Source organism: Symphalangus syndactylus, chromosome 11 (assembly GCF_028878055.3).
Source record: "Symphalangus syndactylus isolate Jambi chromosome 11, NHGRI_mSymSyn1-v2.1_pri, whole genome shotgun sequence".
NCBI lineage: Eukaryota > Metazoa > Chordata > Mammalia > Primates > Hylobatidae > Symphalangus > Symphalangus syndactylus.
The window spans coordinates 28,050,582-28,072,711 of record NC_072433.2 but is presented as its reverse complement, the minus strand read 5'-3'; positions in this window follow the sequence as shown (position 1 = coordinate 28,072,711).

Sequence of the window (22,130 nt, the reverse complement as noted above, 5' to 3'; positions counted from 1 at the left end):
ATAATTTATTATGCATTTATACGTTTTTAAGTACCTAAAAGAGTATAATTGGATTGTTCATCACAAACGAAGGACAAATGCTTGAGATGATGGATACTCCATTTACCCTGATGTGATTATTACTCATTGCATGCCTGTATCAAAATATCTCATGTACCCCATAAATATATACAACCACTATGTATGCACAAAAATAAGGCCGGGCACGGTGGCTCATGCCTGTAATTCCAGCACTTTGGGAGGCCGAGGCGAGTGGATCACTTGAGGTCAAGAGTTTGAGACCAGCCTGGCCAACATGGTAAAACCCTATCTTTACTAAAAAAATAAAAAATACAAAAATTAGCCCGGTGTGGTGGCACGCACCTATAATCCTAGCTACTCAGGAGGCTGAGAGAGGAGAATCACTTGAACCTGGGAGGCGAACGTTGCATTGAGCCGAGATGGCACCACTGCACTCCAGCTTGGGCAACAGAGTGAGACTCCATCTCAAAAATATATATATAATAATAAAATAAAAAAATAAAGATTCATTGGAAGATACAGGCTCCGTGGGTGCTGCTTTTGCTGTGTGTTTCTACGCAGTTCATGCACAATCTATTAGTTCTTGGTGTATACCTCCTAGTTGTATGAAAACTATGTAGCTTCCCTAGGAGCATCTGAAAAATCTTAATAGTATTGGTTACTTTGCACCAGTTACCCCTAGAGGGCGCCAGGGCTCAGGGAGGCAGAGTCAGATCTGCCAGGGTTCAAATATTGGCTACTCCAGGTGCTGAACATTAAACCTGGGACCTCGCCTCCCTGGGATGCAGTTCCCTCCCCTATAAAGTAGAGATTCTTCTACATGATGCCTGTGGTTGTTATCCAGAATAAAAGAGACAATGCTACAACACAAAGTGCTCAAAGCCTGACTCATAGTTAGCGTTCGAGAAATGTGAGCTTTTATTATTACCATATTTCCTCCATTCTGAGACAGCATCGATCGGAAGTCAACGCATCAATTTAATAACTTCTCAGGGGAAAAAACAATATATTAAATACAAATTCCCATTTTAAGACATCACAATTTCAACAATATTAAAAGGTGAAAAGAAATGTGTCTTAAAAATCAATGACATATGGTCTTATTACCATCACATTTTGGAATCATTTTAAGTCATTTGCTTGTTCACTTGCCTTTTTTCTGTTTTGTCTGGCTGTGCCAGGAGACACATAGGTTCCATGACAGTAAGGAAGTAGGTATTTGTTCACCATTGTGCACTCAGTGCCAGACACAGGTGGCTGGGGACCACAGGCATGAGCCACCATACCCTGCTATTTCTTTGTAATTTTTTTTTTTTTTTTTTTTTTAGTGATGGAGGTGTCGCTTTGTTGCCCAAACTGATCTTGAACTCCTGGGCTTCAGCAATCCTCCTGCCTCAGCCTCCCAAAGTGCTGGGATTATAGGTGTGGGCCACTGTGCCTGGTGCGAGATAGATTTTAAACCTTAATTTTACAGATAAGGACAGGAAGGCACTGAGATGTTAAATAATGTACTCTAAAGCCACCATCATTCTTCAGGAACAGAACAGGATTAGAACCCAGGAACTCCTACATTATACTGACTCAAGATTCCACAGGAGTGTTCCAATAAATGTGGCTGTGATGATTCCACTTCAGACATTGCATTGGCTACGTCTATATGGCCCTACTTTTCTAGAATAAGCTGAATCTGTCACTCATGCACTTCCAAACATTTGAGTTACTGATGGGCTCAGCACTCTGCTTCTTTCCACAATCCCAGACCTCTCCAATACATACCATCTTTATAAAATTTTCAATCAAACAAATGAATTTAACCCAGAAAAGCAAACACATTTTGGCTAGAATGGTCATCTTTTTTAATCAGTTTTTGTGTTTCCTATATAAACAGGCAGCCCAGAGGTACTATTTCTGAAAGTATTTTGTAATGGAAGATTTTACCTGAGTGCTATTTAGTATTATCATTATTATCCTTGTTATTAATAATAATGATTTATAGAGTAGTTTGAGGAGGCACTTCTATTTAGAGACTAGGAACACAAGCCTGATTTGATACTTAAGTCAGCAAATGTAATAGGAAGAGGAAAAGCAAGGGGAGAAATGAAAACAGATGGCTCTATCTTGGGCAGACATCTACCTTCAGGGACCAAGAAGCAGGTAATATGAAGGAAAGATTCAGCAAAAACAAAACCCAAGGACAAACATTTCTCCACTACGTCACTGCAAGAGATGCATTCTGCTGAAACTCACTAACCCCAGCCAAGTGCTGTCTGTAGCGCCCTGATGGGTTAATTTCCAACATTTCAAAGCAGTTTTACAAATAAGATTTCAAAGCAGTTTTACAAATAAGATTATATCACACATGACCTTCACAAGAATGCTGTGAGCTAGACATGGTGGCATGGCTTTTTACCACTGCTCCATCATGCCGATAAACGTATCGCAATCTGTATGAGCACAACACTGTGTGACCACATCACAGAAGGACACCCTGTCCACTCTACCATGTAAACGTGCTACAGCAGGAAAATGATCCTAGGGCCCATCTTGTCCAGCGACCCACATATGCCATTGACCCTAGACCTGGGTGGGACCTAGGAGTTTATATTCTAAAAATAACACTTCCTGAAAAAATAATCATAGGATATAAAAGAAGAACTCACATCTTCCGAATAATAGACTTACCTGGAGTGTTGCAGAGGATGAATAACCCAAAAACTCTCTCACTAACATCCTGGGGAGAGTCCAAAATAGCAAAGATGAAGAGAAAAACCCTAAAAGCTTCGAGAGAAGAAAGGTGTTATCTTCAATGGGATAGTAATCAGATTCACATGAGTTTTCACCCTTTGAGGAAAAATGTATTTCAATTATACACACCTAGCCAACATACATATAAGTACACTAATGTGTCTGCAAAGACTATTTTCTGCAAAACAACAATAAAATTGAGACTACAGTCAACTGAAAAAGAAATCCAAGAAAAATAGAAAAAGAGTCCAGGAAATCCAAGGAAAAATGGAAACTAAATCTAGGAGGGGAATCAAGTGAAATCTCAAGATGAGGAGTGTGCAGCAGAGAGCAATCAGTCCAAATGGGGCAGGAAATCGACCTGTGCCAGAAATAACATCTTCAAGAGAAAGCAGACTTTGTCATTTAATTTGTATGATGAAGAAGCTGCAACTTCTTAATGGGAAGATGAAGGCTTAGATTTTTTTCTATCAGAAAAATAAAGGAACCCCATGGAAAAACAAAAACATCCACATGAAAGGCATGAGTTGAATATGAAAAATTCAAATGCAGCATATTTTTGAGGAATTAATTAAGTATAAGTAAGAAAAGAGTTTGGGTTTTGTTTTTTTGCTTTTTGGTTTTTTTTTTTTTTTCATGTTTTACCCACATTCCTTTGAGTGGCATGAGTTGAGAGAAACAACTTTTCAGTCCCTCTGTGGGTCCAGGCAGACACGTGACTCTGCCGTGGGTAACGTGGACCCTGGAGGCCACAGAGCTGACGGGCTCTGAGAAGAGCTCCAAGGTCACGGACTGCACGCACACTGCCTCTGCCACTTGCTAGCTCTGTGACCTTGGGCAAATTAGTTCACCTCTGTGTGCCTCTATCTTCTCATCTCTAAATTGTCATCTCCTTCATAGGACTATTGCAGAGATTAAATGAGCTAATGTATGGAATGCATGTAGAATGGTAAGTACCCAAATATTCGGTGTTATTACTATTATTACAAAATCAAAATATAGAAATAATAGTTGATTTCTCATGCAAAGCTATTATTAAAATTACCCTCTTAACAAAAAAAAGAAAGATTAAATCAGAATTAAATAACACAAAAGAAATATAAAAATCAGAAAGGGAAAAATAATGGCATAGCTAATGAAGCAGAGAGGCTGCTGGTGAGGAGGGAGATTGCTCATTCCTTCATCTAAAGTGTAAGTAACTGGATACTGTGAAAAGTGAATAAATCAAGCAAGAAAGGATTTTGTGTCTGTCTATACAATTTCAAATAATTTCATTAATAATTACAATTCATTTTATTATTTAATTTTCATTAATATAAATGTATTTATATATTTGATGTACATATAAAGTTTGTATATTTGTAATTGCTTATAATAATCAATATATCTAATTGTAATTTTTAAATGTAAAACCAGCAGTTAATATGGTATTTATCAGTAATAGAAAACAGGTGGTGGAGAGAGAAGGCAAATTAAGAACGAGTACTGACGTCTGTAGAGTGCTTACTATGTGCCAGGCACTGTTCCAAGAGGTCTACATATATTATTTCATTTAATCTTCTAACAACCCTAAAAGTTAAGCATGATGATGATTATTGCAACCATTTTACTGATAAGCTATCTGAGGCAGAGAAACTAAGTCCTTCCCCAGGTCCCATGAGTAGTGAAAGAAAAGTGCCTCTTGGCCACTATCTCTTACGGTGTTCCTCTCTCAGAGAGGGGAGTTTCTGAGAATGGTTTAGATATAGGATTTAGCTTCAGGGTGGCCAATACCAGAGGGAAAAACAACAACTGTATTGGTATAAACAGTGTCCCTCAAAATGTTCACATCTACTCAAAACCTCAGAATGTGACCTTACATTGAAATACAATCTTTGCAGATATCATTAGTTAAGATGATGTCATACTGGATTATGGAAAACCCAATGATGGGTGTTGATATGGTTTGGCTGTGTCCCCACCCAAATCTCATCCTGAATTGTAGTTCCCCTAATCCCTATGTGTTGTGGGAGGGACCCAGTGGGAGGTAATTAAATCATGGGGTGGGTTTTTCCTGCACAGTTCTCATGACAGTGAATAAGTCTCATGAGATCTGATGGTTTTATAAAGGCTAGTTTCCCTGCACACCCTCTCTTGCCTGCCGCCATGTAAAACATGCCTTTGCTCCTCCTTCACCTTCTGCCATGATTGTGAGGCTGCCCCAGCCATGTGGAACTGTGAGTCCATTAAACCTCTTTTTCTTTATAAATTGCCCAGTCTCAGGTATTTCTACACAACAGTATAAAAATGGACTAATACAGGTGTCCTTATAAGAAAAGGGGGAGATACAAAGAAACAAATAGGGGAAGACCCATGGGACAACTGTGGCAGAGACCTAAGTGATGCAGCTACAGGCCAAGGGTCAGGGATTGCTGGGAGCCACCAGACTCTAGCAAGAGGTGAGGGGAAATTCTTCCCCAGAACTGTAAAGGCCATATGGCCCTGCAGACACCTAGCCTGCAAAACAGAAGAAATCATTTTCTACTGTTACATGTTACCCAGTTTGGGTAATCAGCTACCCCAGCTCTAGGAGACTGAAACAATAACCAACCCAAAACTTTAAATTGAAATGGTCCAAATTAGAGGAAAAAAAGAGAATGTTACCTTATGCTTCAACTCTCCTGTGTTCCTTTTTGTCGGGGGTGGACTCCAGGGTGGCCCCAGGATCCCCACCTCTTAATATTCTCATATCGTCTGACACTCAAAAAGCAGAGGACTCAGTTAAGCTGCACACAAATCCTTGACCCACAGAAGTTGATATAAAAACGTCAGGCTGTTTTAAGCCACTAAATTTGTGATAATATTGCCATGTATCAATAGCTAACTAATATTCTCCTATAATTAAAAAGAGCAGTAGTAAGCATTTCAATTAGTAATGGCTTTCCAGAATTAAAAGTAAATTTAAGATGACAAATTACTGTGATGAATAAAGTCAGTTGGGAACAAGTCCCTCATTAAACAAATAAGGAAACCAAGGCACAGAGAAGTTAGGCAAGTGGGCAGGTACACACAGGTGAATTTTTTTTTTTTTTTTTTTTTGAGACGGAGTGTCGCTCTGTCACCCAGGCTGGAGTGCAGTGGCGCGATCTCGGCTCACTGCAAGCTCTGCCTCCTGGGTTCACGCCATTCTCCTGCCTCAGCCTCTCCAAGTAGCTGGGACTACAGGCGCCCGCCACCACACCCAGCTAACTTTTTGTATTTTTTAGTAGAGACGCGGTTTCACCGTGGTCTCGATCTCCTGACCTCGTGATCCACCCGCCTCGGCCTCCCAAAGTGCTGGGATTACAAGCGTGAGCTACCGCACCTGGCCCACACAGGTGATTAAGAACTGAAATGTCACTGAGGCACGCACATCCCCACTGACCTACCATTTTCCACCTCATTCCTGCCTGCAGAATCACAACACCCTCCCACACTCTGTCTCTCTTGTGTATATATACATATATATGTGTATATACACACATATATGTGTATATGTATACACATATATGTGTATATGTATACACATATATGTGTGTATATATGTATACACATATATGTGTGTATATATGTATACACATATATGTGTGTATATATGTATACACATATATGTGTGTATATATGTATACACATATGTGTGTATATATGTATACACATATGTGTGTATATATGTATACACATATGTGTGTATATATGTATACATATATGTGTGTATATATGTATACATATATGTGTGTATATATGTATACATATATATGTGTGTATATATGTATACATATATATGTGTGTATATATGTATACATATATATGTGTGTATATATGTATACATATATATGTGTATATATGTATACATATATATGTGTATATATGTATACATATATATGTGTATATATGTATACATATATATGTGTATATATATGTATACATATATGTGTGTATATATGTATACATATATGTGTGTATATATGTATACATATATATGTGTATATATGTATACATATATATGTGTGTGTATATATATATGTATACATATATATAAATGGAGGAAGAAGAAAAAGAAAAGTAGCCAAAAGCAATATAATTGCTAAAATCAAAGGCAAAGATCCAGTTTTGTCTCAGATTATATTCATGGTAACCACTGTTCCCAACATTTCCCAGTTTCTGGGAGGGTAGATGTGTTAAACAGGCACTTATTAGACAGTTTTTTGACAGCTGCTGTATTTGCAATTACTGTAATATAATTTTTTTTCTTCTGAATAGCTGCAGATTTTGTTTTTGTCTGAGCTGAGGTGGAAAATTGAGAAATAGCAGATTCAACAATAATTGACTTTATTAGGAATATGAATGTATTACGCCCACCATATATTAAAAACTCATTGCTTTTATATTGGCCTGGAACACTGTACAATACTTTTATGGTTCCCTAGTCTCCCCGTTCCCCCTACTTTACCGTTCCCATCAGCTTTATGTTCCTCATTCCCTGTCACACGGAAGAAATAAATGGTTAAAAATCTAAGTGCTCATCAGACACAAACCAGAGTTCATAAATGAAAGTGGGCATCCTTGGGTAATTTAAGATATTGCTGTGAGCTGGTGTTGCCGAAAACGATGCACTTATTGAACCATAAACAAAAGCAATTAAGATGAGATGTTGATTACTGTGAAGGGAAGTTCCCCAGTAGTATAGAAAACACAGGCCACAGAGGGGGTCTCATTTGCATAAGCATCTCTGGAACCATGGGATATCCAGGAAGGTCTGTGGAGGCTCGTCTGCAAAAGGAACCTTAGGATTTCCTGAGAGAAATCCTGAGAAGCCTCCCTGGAACATTCTGCACAGGGAATCACAACTACTAGGCAAAGAGAGGAGACAACGGCTGTTTCTTTGTGGCACAGCCAGGAAGTAAGGCAAGTCCCTCTGAGGTACATGAAAGGCAGAAAGACACATGCAAACTGCAGCTGGAATGTAATGCTGTTGAAAGCTACCTGATAAAGCATCACCCATGCCCAGTGACAAAGAACTCACTGGAGAAGGTCTAGCTTCAGAGAAAGATGAGGAGACCTTCTGGAGCCATTCTTAATGGCTGGACCCTCCAGGCTTGGCCAAAAGGCAACTGTGCTAGCAAAGATCCCAGGAACAGAAGTCTGGATCAACAGCTGGTAGAGCACTGTTGATGATGCCTGACTACAGAAGTTGCAAGAACCACAGAAGTGAAAAGGCATCTGAGTTGTTACAAAGGAAGAAAGGAAAGGATGCAGGGACGTTTTTAAACCTGAAAGCAAAACTGGGCAACAGGTCAGGGCAAATACCATAGCAACAACCAGCCTCCCACCCCACCCAGCCCTAGGTTCTCCACCACCCCCACAGCTGGAGCAGCTGCACAATTGATGATCAGAGTGGAAATCTGTGAACACAACTGGGTCTCTACGATTCTCTTTCTGGGGCAGAAAGGCAATCCTGATTATGGAGAATCATGCCTAAAAATCCTCAAGAGCCAGGCACACGGTAGGTGCACAGCAATTTTTTACGGAAGGAAAAAACAGAAAACAAGGAATGGCTGGATGCACCGATGGAGTGAATGAGTGTGTGCATCACTGAGACTGAAGTTAAGCTGGGACTGACATTTAGAGCCGCCTGGAGGAGGCAGAGAGGGTGCAAAGAGCACACCAGGGCACAGCGCCCTGAGACATGTCTTAAGCACTGAGCAGGAACAAGACAGGCAGGAGAAGAAAAATGAGCATCCAGCCAGACAGATGATGTTGGGTCAACTCAGTCCTTCCCCGTCTGTCTGGAGCAACTCTGCAGGCACACATTACAGCATGCCGGTCAGCCAAAGGGAGCAGTGATTGGCATCTCTGAGCCAGCACCTGTTAGCAGACTGACATTCAGGGAGACAGGTCCAAATGCCACCGGTCAAAGGCCAGAGCACCCTGGAGCCTGACTGGGGCCACTCAGACAGGTGGGGTGACAGCCGATCCCATGCAATCACCCTGAGCAGTGGTGTGAATTTCACTGTGATGGCCAGTTCCCTTAACCAGGAGGTATATCTGTGTTCCTCTAGATTTAAAAGGTGTAGAAACCCAGAGAAAGCAAACTAACGTTTAAAGACCACCTACTTCGTGCCAGGCTCTGTGCTAACAGCATAATGCTATCCCTTTGAAAAGTCAGTAAAATTCTAAGTAGGGGGTTTTTAGCTCTATTTTATAGATAGAGAACCTTGGGCTCTGATGAATTAAATGGTCTTTAAATATTCACACAGGCCATGAGATAGAACCAAGGTCAAATCTTCATTTCCTGATCCATGGAAGTCTTGTTGTTTTTTCCACTCTGACATTTACAATGAGACATACAGAGATATATGCAAGGTAGGATATTTTTCAAGACAAAGAGACAGAGTTGGAAGAATTTTAAGTGTTTCCTTGACTACTGTTGTTGCTATTCTGCAAGTGAAAGAGAAAGAATCCATGGGGCAGATGATAAAAATAAGGTGGCATGCAGGGGTAGCCAGAAGAGATAGAAGAAGTGTCATTTCTGGTGTGGAGCTTGTACTTCATCCAGAATTCCATGATAGAGATGATGAGGTTGGTTATGAGATGGAGGCTGAGGCTTAAGTAATTGTTTCTGACAAAACTAGGGTCCCAGGGCAGACTCCAAAAGATCACCAGGAAGGTAAAAATAGGTTATGTACAGAGAAAACTCTGATACCCTGTGCCAGCCTTGAAAGGGACTCAGTCACTGAATGATGACCACTGCTCTCATCCCTGTGGATACAAAAGCCCGTGAGAGGAAGAACTACATTGCCAAGGTCACAAGATGAAGCTCTCTTTAGGGAGACGTAGCTTCTGAGACCGTGTTTACAGGATTCTGTGATTTAATTCATTTATTCAATAAATATCTATAGGAGTAGCTCCCTTAGAATGAACTGTTGTAGGTTCTAGGAATAGATCAGTGAACAAAATGGATAATAAAATCTCTGATCTCCCTGGGCTCCTATTCTAGGGCCATGTATTCTGTTTACCTCCAGTACTACCATGTTTCTTCTCCAGGTTTGTATCAGAATAGTCCTGTTGCCTTCCTCCACAAAGAAGTGAGCAGCGAGGATGTAGGGTGGGGTTTTTACACACAGGACACCTTAGATTTGAATCCTAGATTTGTCACAACCTAACTAAGACATCCTCAAAAATAACAAGTTGCAAGGGTATTTCTTATAATATTGGGGAAAATAATATTTTCCTTGAAGTGTGGTAGAATTCATTTACATATGCTAAGTCATTTAGGCTACTACATAAACACTGAAAATACAAATCTCTCTTCTTTAGTTCTGATCTCTCTCTCTCCACAAGCCTGAGTTCTGTATCAGATAGTCAATCATGTTATTCCAGCTTCCAGTCCTAACCCTGTTCCCATAGCGGCTTCTGCACACTGAGGGCATATGCATTGTTTGCAAATGCAACTTACATTCTACAATCATAGAACAGAGGAAACCCCAAATCATTAATGGCAAGGGGAGAGACAGGAAGGAAGGAGAGGCAGGGAGACCAAAATGAGGCATTTCTCTGGTACGAGGCAATGAGCCTCTTCACCAGGACTGTGATCCAGTAGACCAGGAGGAAATGTTTTCGAAAGATTTTTAGGAAGTCTTTATCTATAGGTCATGCCTACTGATGAGCTTTCAAGTCACAATGGCAAAGTTGAGTGGCCGCAGCCAAAATCATGCGGCACACAAAGAGAAAGGGCAGCATCTAGCATTGTCCAGTTTCTGATGTGAGCTACTGAGTGGGGAATAGTGCTAAAGACTCAGTGGGAACAAGGCAGAGTTATGAACTGTGGATATGTTAAAATTGACATGCCCAGCAGGTATTCAGGAAGTGATGACCACTAGGGGTTAAATAGAAGACCCTGGACTTTGTAGGAGAAGCCTGGACAGGAGGTCAAGATATGGGGGGTCACTGGCATGTAGGTGGTACTTGTTACCAGGACGGCAAATGAGATGATTGGGGGAGGGTTAGTAGAGTGTGAGAAGGGAATTGAGTAAGAAGACCAGGGATAGTGCTGTTTACAATTGGCCAAGGATGTGAAGTCAATGAAGTGACTATGAAGAGGCACACAGAGCTGGAGACTGAGAAACTACAACTGAACTTGTCACCCACTGTGATGGGGGGTAAAGACACAGCAATCCTGCCAAGTTCAACCCCCCTGACCCCGCCACCACCAGCTCACAGCAGCAGGCAGGATGGGTTTGCCAATAGGTCCCTGGGACACACCTTTCTGCAAGGAGTGCAGAGGGAGGGCTCTGAGAATAACACAAACAGCCATAAGCTTTGCCCAAAGAAATGTCACATTGAAAGAGCCCCAGCCCCAGAAAGGTAGGGTGTTGGGGCAATGACTGAAATTGTAGCTGAGATGGGAAGTTCTAGAGATGAAGAACATTCATTTGGTTTCCTACGACTTTCTGAATGATTCATTCTTCTTCTCTCTGAGGTGAGAATGCGTTAGAAAGAAATCTTCTACGGTTATAAATTCTCTCAGTTCCTTCTTAACAAGTCAGGCAAGATTGATGGACTAAGCTGGTTGGCACAGAAGCAATTGGGAATATCGTTATTTGCCTTGTATTTATCTGCATTTATGTTAATGGCTTTGTTCTTGATCAGAACAGCCAGGAAACTAGGGGAAATGTTTATTGCACTCAAAGTTTTCCTGTGATGAATTATGTGGGAGTCACAGAATAGCCAATGCACATAACGTGTTGAAAATATTTCCCTTATTTTTTTTCTGCTTCTGATCCCAACAGCACAGACCTCCTGCATACTTGAGACCAAACCGACTCAATTTTTTATATTCTGCCTTGTCGTCTGATTGATTTAATGCTTCTTGTGGTCAGATTTTGCAGAGAAAAGGATACCCATACAATTTCTCTCTCCGGCATGCTCTTTCTTGCTTGCTCCCTTTTCAAAAGGTAATTTCATAAAATCACAGGACTGGGAGGGACCTTTGTCCACATTTCTTCCCAACTCCTCACTGTACAGAAGCACTTGGGGAAAAAAGGATGAGAAGGAAAGAAGTCACTTTTTAAAAATCTTTTAGAGGTCAGGCTGTGTGCTCAGATATTTTACTTGTATTAACCTATTTAATCTTTATGAAACTCTATTATCCCCATGTTGAAGATCAGACACAGGCTGGCAAACCACTCTACGTAGTCCAAATAAAGCTCAGCTTCTGATTTTGTAAATAAAGTTTTCTTGGAACACAACCAAACTCACTCGTTTACATATTGTTTAAGGCTGCTTTCAAGTCACAATGGCAAAGTTGAGTGGCCACAGCCAAAATCACGGGGCACACAAAGCCAAAAATGTTTACTATTTGGTCCTTTATAGAAGAAGTTTACTGACCCCTCGTTTAGGAAAATTGTCATGGTCACAGACAGCATATCACCTGTGTGTTGTAAGACCTTGTTCTGTCTCACCCCAAACCTCTGTTCTTTCCTACCACGGTACTGCTACACCCATTCACAGTGTCCACCACATACGGAAAGAATTCGCTCAGGTGGCCTCTTGTGCATTTTTATCTCAAAAAGGCACCTTCTTGAAAACCTGTAAGGCTTCTTGCAGGCAATTATAGGCAGCAGCAAGGGTATGTGTGCTTGTGAGGCATTTGAGGAACAGGTCTTCCTTTACCCTTCATGCCACAGTGGGTTCCATTTTCTGTTTTGCAAAAAGGAAACCAAAATGGAGATTAGTTTAAGTAGAACCTTTCTTCCTTTAGGGGACGGTTTCCTGGAAGAGGTAGATTTTGATGTAAGTTCTTCATGTCACAGGTCATGCAAATTTCTCTAAAAAAATTCTGAGGGAAATAGGAAAGGGTGAAAAATGCTTTTGAAGACTATAAACCATTCCAAGTGGTGATGCTGAGGAAGGTGAGTGAAGGTGGTAATGCCAGAAGCAGCCATTTGCTGAACGTGTCATGGGATTTACATAAAGTTCAAGTTTACATAAAGTTTCTCCAATCTGCACCACCCTTGAAAAGGTAGGTAATTTTGTGACAGGAGGAAAGAGAGACCCAGAAATGTGAAGAGACTTACCCAAGATTCCACATTTAGTAAAGAATGCAGATAGGACTTGAATCCCGGTATGCATGCAAAACCCACTCTTTCCCCATGTGCCACTTCTTAAATGAAGCCAGCAGACTGAAGAGGTCACTTTAAGAACTGGCTCCAAGGATTGTGTTTAAGCTTCTCAGGGTTAGCTTTTCTTAGAAGTGAAGTAAACATGAATTAACAGAAGCCAACCAAAGGCAGATATTTGTGTTCCTCATTGGAGTTGGAAGCCTGAAGATGGGAGAGAAGGGGGCATGGTCTATGAGGGTATTGAGGGGAGAGCTGAAGGGAAACTAAAATAAAGAAACAAAACTTTCAGTGGAGGTTCCCTGGACTGGGAGACCTGTGGGTATCAGTCAGAGATAGAAGGAGACCCACAAGAGACCAAATGTGCAAAACAAAATGTTAAAAGCAAATAAGAAGGTGGAAGAGATGCCCATCCATGGAGGCCAAGTCTATAAGGCATCTGAAGTGTGATGTCTGACCCCGGGAATCTGATTCGAGGTGCGATCTTTACACAATTAGAGGGTCTATTTAATTAGAGAATTGCAGAACATCAGGTGCAGAGGGGATTTATGGGACATTTGGTCTGATCTTCATCTAATCCTGATGGTGCAGGACCGGTGAGCCCCAAAGTGGGGCTCAGCCTGTGAGTGTTCTTGGCTTCACCCAGGAAGGACTTCAAGGGTGAGCTGGTGGTAGGGTAAAAGAAAACATCTTTATTGAAGGGGCAGTGGTAGAACTTCTCAGTGTTACAGCTCCATGACTGCTCCTGCAGAGCAGGGATACCCCCAGGCAGTGCTCAGGGCACTTTTGCAGTCATGTTTATACCTATGCTTAACTGTATGTAGATTACAAGGTGGGGGTGGGTTATGCAGAAATTTCTAGGGAAGGGGTAGTAACTTTTGTGTTGTTGGGTCATTGCCATGGAAAGGGGCAATAACTCCTGGGTGTTTACCATGGCCATGGCACACTGTCAGGCATGTCTTATAGAAAGCTGCTTTTTCCCCATCCCTGTTTTAGCTAGTCCTCAGTTTGGTCTGGTGTCTGAGCCCACCTTCAGAGTTGAGTCCGGCCTCCTCTACCTCACTGACACTCCATGATGGCCACCACTGAGGATGCACAGGCCCCACAGACGCCACTTGATCACCTTTAGAGACCAGGAATCGGCCGGGCGTGGTGGCTCACACCTGTAATCCCAGCACTTTGGGAGGCCGAGGCGGACGGATCACGAGGTCAAGAGATGGAGACCATCCTAGCTAACATGGTGAAACCCCATCTCTACTAAAAATACAAAAAAAAATTAGCCAGGCGTGGTGGTGGGTGCCTGTAGTCCCAGCTACTCGGGAGGCTGAGGCAGGAGAATGGCGTGAACCCAGGAGGCGGAGCTTCCAGTGAGCCAGGATCGCGCCACTGCACTCCAGCCTGGGTGACAGAGCGAGACTCTGTCTCAAAAATAATAATAATAATAAATAGAGACCAGGAATCCAGTTCCTACAGCACCAGGCAGCTCCAACTCAAACAGGTGGTTTCCCTGTGACTTATATTAATCAATTCCAATTCTGCCTGCAGGATGGTAGATAGGACAAACCTAACTACTGCTTTTCTACATACGATTTATTAAAATATGCAGACAGCTAGCATATACCCTCGGGACCATCCTTTCCAAGTTAAACACAAAAATCACCACTAACAGATGCCTTCTGTGCATGATCAGCCCGCTAGGAGCATTACATGCTATCTCATATCCATAAGAGGTTTTCATTACTACCTGCACTTTATAGAAGAGAAAACTGAGGCTCAGAGAATGTAAGTAACTTCCCCATGGTTCACTTGTAAAAGAGATGGATTTCCAACACGGATCATTCTTTGAATCCCCTGTGGTTTCTGACACCAAGATTTTGAGCTCCCTCACCATTATGGTAACTTTAGACTTAAAAAAAAAAAAAAAGCAGAAAAGAGCAAGTGGGCATGTTTTATTTTTTTCATTAAATTGACATGGAGGAGGAAAAGTAAATTATAAGTAGAATTGAGTCAGAGCTGTATAAGAAAAACAATTCACTAGTTGAAAAATGACTTCCTATAAAATACCTTCTTAGGTTGTTTTTGATATTTAAAATAAAAATCAGTGGCATGTGTCTCTATAAATCCAGGGGAGAAATTCACCCAGTTTCCCAGGAATCGTTGATAAAATCTTATTTCCTTATATTTATCAAACATTGGGAATATATATGTGATAATTAGGTAAACTTCCTCTCTTTGTCATCTTAAAATCAATAGCATCTTTAAAATGTACTTTCATAATAATCTCTTCTAATAAAATGTGTCAGAAGAGGCAGTTTCATGGACTATAACTTTATAGACAATGAGGTTAATCAAGGTGGATACGTTTTCAAAAATGGTTATGAGTTCTCAAGCCTCCAAGGTTGAAGGACAGAAATCAACTATAAAATTTTGGTTTTTAAATGGCACCATAAAGGCCAATGCCAGTTACAATTTCCAGCCTTTTTTCCTTCAATTCTTATGCCCAACACCATTTCTAATTAGGAAACTGGCCTTCTGTGAGCACCTTAATGAAGTTGTAACTCCTGCGAATTCTTCCGTCTGGAACATCTTCCATGTGTTACAGATGAAACCATCCACAGTCACATCAGCTGAAAGTTTGACTTCCAAAGGCCCAGGGCATCCACTGCCTGACAAGCACTTCCTTTCCGAATATTTTAAAGACAAGGGGATTAAACACTTCAAAAATAACAGATTCTTCTTTGCATGAAAATATAATATGTTTCCATCTTAATGATATAAAAGAATAGCTTGTTATCATGGTATATCTGAAGAAAAAACAAATTACACATGCAAATGTTTTTTTAGCTAATTAATTCAATTCTGAAGATAAAATTGGGACAGTACAGAATTTCAAGCAGATTCCTAATAAGATGTGGAATCTAGCAATTTCAACTAAGGTACCAGAACATCTATTTCCAGGAGATGAAGTTTCTCGTGGCCGCTTAGGTTGGTCATTCCAGACCAAGATTTGCAAAAAGCATTAATATACTGATTAGTGGTTTGTCCCATCACTCCTGCAACGTAGAAATTTCAGGATCAAAATTTAGACTAAATTGGTGGAAACTCTCGTTACTTTGTACAAATTAAAATACCACCCAGGAGAATGGAATTCACCTATAATAGTGATATAAAGATGACATTATAAAACCTACGTGAGTTACACAATTAAATCAGTCTTTGAATTTTTAAATTTGTGGAAAGGACATGGGTTTGAAGTCATACATATCTGGATTTCGATAATTAATCTGCCAGCTATTTGCTATGTGAGAGAACAAAACATCATTAAAAATCCCTAATACATACTCAGTTTTTTTTATCTGTAAAGTGGAATTAAAAATATCTACCTCGGGGTTTTGTCACTGCTGTTTAAGAATTAGAACCAAAAGTGTATTGGTGTTCAAGAAAAAAACATATATTATAACCCCCAGCTGCCTTTTATGCATGTTTGCTAGTAAAAAGAAGAATCCTTTTGTTTTGTCATGAAACCAAGATCTTTTGAATATCGCAAAAATCTTGAGGAAGTCTTTGGACTGCGAGAAGACATCAGTAGAGGAGGTGATTAAGATTGTTTCATCCAGAATTCTAGCATCTAGAAAGATTCTAGATCAGGGGTTCCCAACCCCTGGGCCGTAGACCAGTCCACGGCCTGTTAGGTATCAGGCCCAACAGCAGGGGGTGAGCATAGGGCAAGCCAGCATTACTGGCTGAGCCTGAGCTCTGCCGCCTCTCAGATCAGCGGCGGCATTAGACTCTCACAGGAGTGGGAACACTATTGTGAACTGAGTATGCAAGGGATCTAGGTTTTACACTCTTTATGAGAATCTGACTCATGCCTCATGATCTGAGGTGGAACAGTTTCATCCCAAAACCATCCCCCACACCCCGCCTGCCTGTCCACGGAAAAACTGTCTTTCCACGAAACCTCTCCCTGGTGCCAAAAAGGCTGGTGACCTCTGCTGTAGATGACACAGTAAATAAATTATCTCAGAGCCTGGTATACAGTAGATGCTCAAGAAATTCTTTCTTTCTTGTCTGGAAGCATTGTTTCTGTGCTAGAATATCTTTGTTTTTGAGAAGTACCACCAAGTTTTCTATTTTCTTTTTCAAGTTTTTTTAACTTTTATTTTAGGTTCAGATATTCATGTGTAAGTTTGTTATATAGGTAAATTGCATGTCACAGGGGTTTGGTGTACAGATTATTTCATCACCCAGGTATTAAACATAGTACTCAGCTGCCACTCTCCCTCCACCCTCAAGTGGGTCCTGGTGTCTGTTGTTTCCTTCCTGGTGTCCATGTATACTCAACATTTAGCTCCCACTTATAAGTGAGAACACGCAGTATTTAGTTTTCTATTCCTGTGTTAGTTCACTTAGGAAAATGGTCTCTAGCTCCATCCATGAAGCACCAAATCCCTCCAGCCCAGCAGCAAGGAGACAGAATTTTTACTCTGTCTCTGATGAGAAAAGTCTACAAAAGGGGCATAAAGTATAGACATACAGTCCACCATACCCTGCCCTGTGGCCAGGAAAGATATCGCTGGTCTGTCACAGAGCTGCATGAGAGAGAGATCAGATAAATTTCTATTATTCACATGTACCAGTAAAAGGGAGACTTTCTGGTATCTTGACCCAAGGTCATGATTCTGAGTGTCCCTACCAGCGAGAAAAGAAAAATGCTGAGGGTTCCTGAGCTGGAAGAACCCTCCTGGGTTGCACCAGATAGACTTGTCCAGACCAAAGAAGTCAGAGCTTTAGCCTGGAGTCCGGATAGATAAGGACGACCTGAGCCAATGTCCCAGAAAAGAGCTGAAAGCAAGGCAAAGAGACAACAGCACCAAGTAATGGGCCCAGTCAAGAAGAAACAATGGAGTTTGGATAGAGAGCTGAAATGGGACACTGAGCCCAGAAAATGCCTGGCAGGGGCAGTAGATCAGGCTGGAACTTTGGAATTTCCGACATTTCCTGTATCTTAAAGGACTTGGACCAAGAAGGGCGGTTAGGAGGAAGAGACCCAGAGCAGGGGATAGCAGGGGAAGGTGGGAGTCTGGAAAACTGAGAAGAGGTCACAGGCAGGACCACCCATGACTGAGAGTTTGGTCCCAGGGGTGGGGACCCATGGAACTTAAAGAGCAGCTGTCATTGTCAAAACAATTTTTATCTCCACGGAATACCCTAGACCCTATACTTTATCCAGGAGAATCCCAAGGACAAGGAAACATTTATTCCTAGTCAAGGCGGTTGAGGCCACTTCGATCTTCCTGCTTGTGTGAATGAATCACAAATCCCTCCAAGTCCTGTTGAATGAATTCAACATGAGTAGAGATGCTTCCTTTTCTTCTAAAATATACCACCAACATCTCTTTTCTTAAATGCTCCTGAGGTTCTCCCACTGGCCGTTGACTTCTCTGAACCTCAGTCTTCTCATCTATCAAATGGCGAGAATAATATTGAGATGGTGACAAGCCTTAAGAGGGAATTTCAGTAAGAATCAGGGAAGCCATCCTAGGCTCTCTGGTTAAGCAGTGAGAATTCTGAAGTTAAATGTCTCAGTATCATGGCCCTTGTTTGATATTCTCTGAAATTCAATTCTGAAAGAGCCATATCTAGAAAACAAAGCCACCCATAGATAACCTGAATGTTCTCTTGCTTTGAAGCTTTTGTCTTCATTTCAAGATAGTACAGGAGTCCACCTCATGAAATCTTGCTGGGTATCAGCAGCATACTGCCTCACTTGGGAAAGACCCCAATGATATCAGCAATGTCAGGAGTTCAGGAACGTCCAGATGCATACAAAAAACTGTCCAGGGATTGCAGGTGATTGCTGTGTGTCCCTAGAAGGTATGATTATTTGGGAAAAGCTCAGGAAGTTATTTGAGTCTCCATCGTCTCCATTCTTTACTTACCAAGACAGGTGTGGGTCTTTATGGTAATGTCAATAATAGCTAGCATTTATTAAGTATTTATATCGGGGATGGTTAAGTATATGCATTGTCTCTTTATAACTACCCTATGAGATGAGTAATATCATTTATCTTCATTTTAACAGTAAGGCAACTGAGGCACAGCAGGATGAAATAACTTGCCCAAGGTTACCCAAACATAAAGTGGCAAAGCTAGTATTTCAACTCAGGCTGGTGATCCAGAACCCAACCTGTAAGCTTCTGCCTCTACTGCATTCTGAGTTGGGGGAAGTAGATGATCTTGGAAGAGATTTTTAAATCGGACAGGGAGGGTTGATTTCTATAAATGTTGGTGGCAACATTCCCCTTGATGCTGAGATTTACACATCATAATGCCAGGGGCTTGATGAATTAATAGGGTTGACTTTATGTGAGTCAGACCTGTTCTTATCTTCTCTGTGTTACTCCTGCCCCAAAGGGGAAGTGAGAGAAGACAGAAAAGCAGAAGACAAGAATACTGACCATCTGACCCACCCCCACCGAGCACAGCCAGGGTCAGTGTTGCCCAACTCCAGGTCTCTCCCCAACTAACCTTCTAATTTTGTTGATTTCCAAATCCCAAAAGCCCCACCCATGCAGGATTGTGGGGAGAAGAGAAGCATGTCATCCCCGCTTTTTAATTCCTTTTTTCATCTTCTTATCACAAGTTCCTTGGTAATTTTCCAATTTCAAAGGAAATATTTGGAAGGATATCTGAGGACTGAATGCGTTCATGTTTTACACCAAATGCTTTCAACGTGAGAATCCGCCCAGTCGTATCTAATAAAAATATCCTTCCTGAGCTGGTACCAGGAGGTTTCATTAAAATAGCAGTCGATAAGCAGAGCTGATTTGGCACCAAGGAAAAAAATCACAGGCATATCATGCCTTTGGAATTCAAGCGTACAGCTGAATCAAGGCCCTTTTTAGTTGTCTTAGGACCATATTCTAAGTTTTGCCTTATCAGATACTGAGGAATACACTGTAGGGGAAAAGAAATAGCGTTTCTTCCCATCTCAGGTTCATGGCTGAAACCCCTATAACAAAAGACAGAGTAACAAGAGAAAAGCATGCAAATTTACTTAATGCAAGTTTTATGTGACACAAGGGCCTTTGGAAATGAAGACCCAAAGAAAAGGGGAATTCTGTGTATTTCCATATGCTAATACACATGGGGTTGCGCCTACTGAACCCAATCGGTACTATGTCAAATTATACTGAACTATCAAATTGAGAGAAGTTTCAGAAATCTTTATCCATCGTGCCAGAGGCAGAGAAACCTGCCATGGACCATTGCTGATGCCCTAGAAATCAGGTCCCCTCCTGCCTGTGAGTCAAAGCCTCTGTGAGCATTCTGAGAGATTTATTCCCAGGGTTTCATTCCCCTGAACACAATTGCCCAATTAACAAAAAAGCCAGAATAGGGGCCCAGACAAATGGTTCCCAATATGTTCATTAATACATTTTCAAAGTTATTGCATGTCACAAAGTTACTGCATATCACCATGGGCTAGGTCCTCTGTGAGTGCTGGGGACTCCAAATTGAACAGGGATCTCACCTACAAGGAGCTTACCATCAAACAAGGGAGGTAAGATGTACACAATGCAAGATAGGAAGTCATCATTGCTACAAAGGAATGAAAAGGAGGAAAGAATAATTCCCAGCTAGGAGGAGCATGGAATGCTTCCTGGAGGAGGCATCTGAACCAAGTTTTGATTGTAGGTGAGAAGTGGGCGTCAAGGATGGGAGGGAGCATTCTCCAAGCATGCTTGTAGGAACCAAGCATAAGAGGATAGAAGACCAGGGCTGTGTGCAAACAAAGGGAATACTTAGACATTCAGGCTGCCCAGACTTAAAGGTGTATGGTTGGCTTTAATGGAAAAAAATGGTCAAACTATAGTAATTGTCTTCTGTTTTCTGTATATAAGTTTGCTCATTAATCCAATGCACATACTGAGGTCCATTCCAGTACAGTTAATTTCTACTTCTAACTCCATCATTTTCATACAGCAGAAACCTTGGGGTTTTGATAAAGGTGAGAGGTATAGAGAGGCATGGGCTAAAACTCTGGAAAGCAAAAGCATCCTTAAAGCCCTCTAATTTTTGTCACTCTGGTCTAATTCGGATGCCTTTGTATATTATGATTCCCTGACTGACACACCTTTATCCTTTCTCTATCTTTCTCTGGGGTTCTAGAAACTCAATTCAAATATCATCTCTTTTGTGAATGAAGGCTGCCCTCTTCCTGGCCAACTGGCAGTTTTGAGCTCCAGGTTCCCTCTTCTGCTTACTCATCACACTCCACCCATCCATTCAGCCCTTGTCACACTCTGCTAAATTTATCCATGTAAGTAACAACAGCAATGGTAAGGACAGACACTGTGTCCTGAGCACTCCTGATGTGCTGGGTTTTCCCTGCACCATCCATCACTTCCTCAGAGGGACTGGAACTCATTATGGACAGGGACTTTATCCTATAATGAAGGGCATTGACCTCGAACCAGACCACCTGGGTTGGGATCCTGGTTTTGCCACTTCTTTAGCTGTGTGAACTTGGGGAACTTACCAGCCTCTCTGTGCTTTGGTATTTCTCCTCTGAAACATGGGGATAGCAATAACACGTATATCATGAGTATTATTGAAATGGCCATGAATCCTAAGAGAAAACAGAGGCCCCCGTGGTTTTAGTGGAGGGTGGTATGTAATGTACCTAGTAGGCGCCCTATACAGAAATGTTTATTTTGTGAGGTTTATTTTTAAACTCAGAGTTCTGTATGCTTAGGAACTGTGTTAACCCATTTATGCCTGAGGCTGCAATTTTTTGAATTTCTGCAGTCAGACCTTGGCTATGACCTTGAGCAGTAAGAGTAAATAACTCCCTCATGCTTAGTGTTCCAACAACGGAATACTAGGCATAAATGGGTTTCAAGCACATGAGCAAATTTCCCAAGGTCCCTCCCAGCTCCAGTATTTCCCAGTCCCAGCTGCCATTAAGTGGCCTTGGGGTCATTTGGGAATGCTGTGTCATCCCAATGCATCAGGGTAGTGTCCCCCTAGGGGTAGAACCTCCTAGCCCAGGCAGGACACCCAGTACACAGATGTTTCAGTTTATGCCTGAGACTTACAGCTATGGAAATACCACCCTTCAAAACATTATGCCTTTTTTGTTTCTAATACATGAATTAGGTCTCAAAAAAAAAAAAGAAAGAAAAAGAAAAGAAAGAAAAGTAACAGATCTGTTTTGTGCCA